Below are 5,123 nucleotides of genomic sequence, written 5' to 3'. Positions count from 1 at the left end.
AAAATCTTTTTAATCAATAACTGGAATTAAAAGAGAACATAATATTCATAGCAAATGGAGTTTGACATAAACCATGACTCCAGCTTTAGTTGGGATTTTGTAACAGAGAGATTCTAGTGCATAGTAACATATGATTATAGGTTCATTTAAGGTAAACCTTATTACTAATTGGGTGGCTATGGCATGCTATGCTAGGTGTTAACCATGGTCTATGAGGTTCATAAAATGATTTAGAGAAATCATTTATGGTAAGAAAGAGTTCTGATGATATTAAGAGTTGATATCATGTCTCATTGACCTAGTAAGTCACACACATACACAAGTTATCACCTAATTAAATATGATTTAATTAATTAATTAAAGAGTTTAAATTGATTAATTAAATAGGTTTGGTTTGCAATTAGATTGCAAAGTCCCTAGCATGACTTGAAACCAAATCTAGATTATTGGATGTATAATATAAGTTAAATTTATATTTAAAGTGTTTAAATATGAATTTAATTAATGAGAAATTAATTAATAGAGATTAATTAATTAATTTATATTTGATATAAATTAATTAGAAGAAGAAAATAATTATTTTGGGTTAAGAACTCAAAATTAAGACACAGGGGCATTTTGGTCATTTTACAGTGTGACACGTGGCACCATGAGATGGTGACACATGGAATAACACATAAGCTTGGCAAAGGTTTTTTAATCATGTAAGATGATTAAAACCAAGATTAAATATAGGTTTGACACTTGGCACAATGTGATTGGGTCACTTAAACCTAGAGCTAATCAAATGGTGACATGTGGCAAGGGTTTAATGTGTTAACCTAGCTATTTAAGTGTTGTTATGAGAAAATAAAACACAACCAGCAGCCACACTCCTTTGTCACGCCACTTTGAGGGTTTTTATCTCTTCTTCTTCATCTCTTATCAATTCAAAGAGATTAGCCATCAATCTCTTGAATTAAGAACACTAGAAATTATTTCTAGTGTTCTGTTTACATCTTTAATCTCTTAAAAGGCAGAACTTGATTTTCTAATTAATAGAAAAAGCTTTAGAAGCTGTTCAAGGGCTGCAATAGGTGTTCTTGGTGTGGACAAGCTAGAGGGACAACATCTGGTGTCCTGAAGACGAATCTCAAAGGCGCAGACACGCTGCAGTGCATCAAGAGGTTAGTGTAATCATTCTTGATTTAATCTAGGGTTCTAAAATTAATCTGATTAATTTTAAAATCTTAAATGGCAAATACAGATCCAAAAACATATTAAAAGAGTTTTAATATGTTGTTTATCATTGAAATCAAATAGATAAAAATAAATCTTGCATGATGCATGTGACCCTAGGTGAAAATTTTTGAATTCAATGGTATAAACTTGTGTTTTTCACGCTTCCGTTCCTTCAAGATAGAAAGTTAGACGGGTCCCAAATAAATTTACACGGGCCATGTAACTTTGTGTTGTAAAGCGACTTTCAGATAGAGAGTTATACAGATCCTCAACAAGTGACCCGTGTAGTGATACACGACCCGTGTATCGAGTCACAGACTTGATACCTAAGGGTGCAAAAATGCACGAAACGAAGGGACAAATGCCCCTTTAAATTCTCTCGACACCCCTTAAACTCTCATCCATTCAAGAATCCTTTCTCTCCTCAACTCTTCTTCTTTAAAAACCTCTCAAATCCCCACTCCATTCACAAACCCTAGCTTTTCTCTCTCCCTCCAAACATCAATAGCTCCTCCTAAATGCCCAGTAAGAAGAATGGGTTCTTCCTCAAAACAAGGAAGAGATTCCTCACCATCACCACCCTTGCCATCACCACAACGCCCAAGAACAAGGCAGCCACAGCAAAGCCCACCTCAACCACAGCCGCAAGCCATGCCCCAACCCTAACCACAACCCCTACAGCCAGCACAACTGGAATTCTCCATTATCTAGCCATTTCGCGATTCCAACCATAGAGATTTGTGCGCACTGCTTAACAACAGGAGAATTATCTCCACAAAGTACATGGACTTTGGGTTGCTAGAACAACTCGGCATATAAAAGGAGTTGATGGGCTGCTTGCAAGTATTGGAAAGACTCGATTCGCCCAACTCTAATTCCTAGCCTATACAAACACCATGCTTGAGTTCCTTGGGAGCTTTAAGGCCACCTTATGGCCCATAGACAGAGAAGACAGGGGCAAGATCAAGTTTAAACTGTTTGGTGTCGATCGGGTAATGAACATCGATGAATTTAATGCAATATTCTACTTTCACAGCATTAAGTTCTAGGAGATTTTGTAGAACAGGATGATCTACAATAGTGTTGACTTCTGGCACTCCATTGCCTCAAACACTAATGTCTACAACTCCAGCAAGCCCAAATCCTTAGGTATCACTAACCCCGCTCTGAGTTATATGCACGGCTAGCCGCTCACACCATCACAGGCCGTGGTGACAGTTTGGGCGTTGAAAATGCCAATGAGCTTTTCTTCTTATGGTGCATGGTCACCGGCCAAAGTTGTAGCACTGGCTTCTTCCTGTGCAACCACCTGCTTCGCATATCCCACCAGCATACAGGGAAAATAGTGTTTAGCGGTCTCATCACAGCCATATCACTCCACTTTGGATTTATCCCTGGACATCACAGGTTGCGCTCAATCGCCGACATCACCAGGATCAATTAAACCATCTGCATATCCATGGGGATATGTAAAAGGGTTGGAAACACATGCTTCCTCATCAATATAGAAGGGAATGCCATCCCTAGGTGAGAAGAAGCAAGGGAAGAGCCTGGTGAACCCTCACAGGTCCAAGAGGAAGCATAGGAGCCGCTCCACCATGAGTCTCCCGCTAGAGTACCTCCATACACACCACCACCCACAGACCCCGTCCTCGCATACCTTCAGTGCATGGAGACCACCTTAAACAACAAAATGTAGGCGCTCGAAGACAATCTCTAAGAAGCACACACCAAGCTTGATATGATAATTGAAAGGTTGGATGCAAAGGGACCATCATCACCATCAGAGACTTTTTAGAGTTAGGACTTTAGGATAGGTTCTTTCCTGTAAAACTTATATGTCATAGTCTTAAACTGTCTTTACAGGTCTCTAATCCTTACTATTTGTCCTAACTTTAAACTCTTAATACATGATATGCTTTTCGTAAATTTTTGTACTATCTTTTAATTTTGCATATTGTGTTGCCATTGAGGATAATGCCAGTTTTGAGTTTGGGGGTACAGATGCATTTCATGCATTGCATTCACCTTACATTACACTATATAGCTTAACTATATCCATATTATACTTGTGTATCAAAAATCCAGAAAATTTTACAAATTTTGATTTTTTCCAAGTGGTTTTTAACTTAGAATTATAAAAAATATATATTAATAAACTAATAATTGGACTCCATGGAATTAAGGAATGAATGTATTTGGATAGGCAAAAAGGCTTTAATATATTGTTTGCAAAAAACTTAATCACCTTAGTGGAGCTAAACTAGTTAAATCCCTTCATAGCTATTAATCTGTCACATTGAACTTGCAAAATTAGGAGAAGATTTTTAAAATACAAATAAATGTAAAAATGCCTCACCAGCTCTAGAACATGTCTTATAGACCTATCGAGGTAAAATTCTAGCATATGCTTGACAAAAAGATGATTAAGGCATTTTTTAACATAACCTCATTAAGCCTTAGCCTCCCCTAGTTACAATATATCCCTTGTACCCAACTTGAGCCCATATTTTTACGTATTTAATTTTCTTTGTTCACCCATAATCACTAACCTAGCCCCTAGCCTAAACACTTTCCTCACCTTTTTGAGGAAGCATAATGCGTAAAGGATAGGTATATCAAGTGCAAAAGAAAATATGAGGCGAGGGTGTAAAACTTAAGAAAGAGAGCAAGTGTACAACTGAGATCAAACAAAATTTAACTTTCCAACCCAGTAAAAGCACTGAGTTTGGGGAAGAGAACAAAAAGGGATTCACCTTTTTCATACATGAAATTATCAATTTGTCAAGCTTGCAAGGCTGCCAAAATGAGGCAAATTACACAAGTCTCCAATAATTAACTCAAACCCTAATTGAAATTATTAACTTTAAATATACACATGGCATTGAAGTCTAATACATATAATCACCTTAATCAACATCACTAATCACCATTATAAGTAGGAAATTCATTAAACTATCAAGGAAATTGAGGCTGCTGAATTGAACAAGTGCACAATTCTTCCATATGTATTTCAAAACTCTAATTCAAATTATCAACTTCAACATACACATAAAATCAATTTGATAGGACATGTAATTACCTTAAACAACATCACTACCCATCATTTATATGTAAAAATAAATCAAACTTCCTTAGTTTCCATGGCTGCTGAATTCAAGGCTCCCAAATACTCATCAATTTTCTTTGCATATCAACTCATTCTAAGCTCAAAACAAGGATTAAGGAAGAAAAGTGGGAAGATTGAGCACTAACCTTTAATCAAGACTTTTCCAAGCTTGTAAAACTTCCAAATTTTTCCTTTCTTTTTCTGCCTATAATCTTCCCAAGGTGTAAGGATCACTTTTAATGAAGGTAGTTGCTAGGCTTATGGCATGAAAATGGAGAAATGAAGCTTGCATGAAGAGCTCTCATGGAGGAAGAATGGAGACCCATTCGGCCATGGATGAGGAACTTAGGAAGAAGATGATAAAGTGGTGGGATTTGTCATTTTATGGCTTTATACTTCCACTTACTTTAATTTAATTATTATAATAATCAAAGTTTTGATATTTCCAATAATACCCTTCATTTTTCCTTAATTACATTACATGTATAATTTCTTATTTTCATGAAATTTTCAAAATTTAATACCACTCATTTTTAATAGATATTTAGGTCAAAAGTCAACTTTAGGTGCCAAATAACCAAAATGCCGCTCTTCGGGTTAAAATCACACTTTTTCAGTAATACCGATTAAATCCCTAATCCGACGGTTCCTTAAATTTTCATTTTTATCTGTACCAATTAACTAAATTTTCTTTAACATTTTTAATGTCATTTGTACCTCACTAGACCTTTAATTAAATCCCAAAAATTATTTCTCGAGGTTCCTCGCGGGTCTGGGGTCGTCAACTGTCTAT

The sequence above is a fragment of the Hevea brasiliensis genome, chromosome 6 (genome assembly GCF_030052815.1).
Source record: "Hevea brasiliensis isolate MT/VB/25A 57/8 chromosome 6, ASM3005281v1, whole genome shotgun sequence".
Classification (NCBI taxonomy): domain Eukaryota; kingdom Viridiplantae; phylum Streptophyta; class Magnoliopsida; order Malpighiales; family Euphorbiaceae; genus Hevea; species Hevea brasiliensis.
This window is presented reverse-complemented; position numbering follows the sequence as displayed.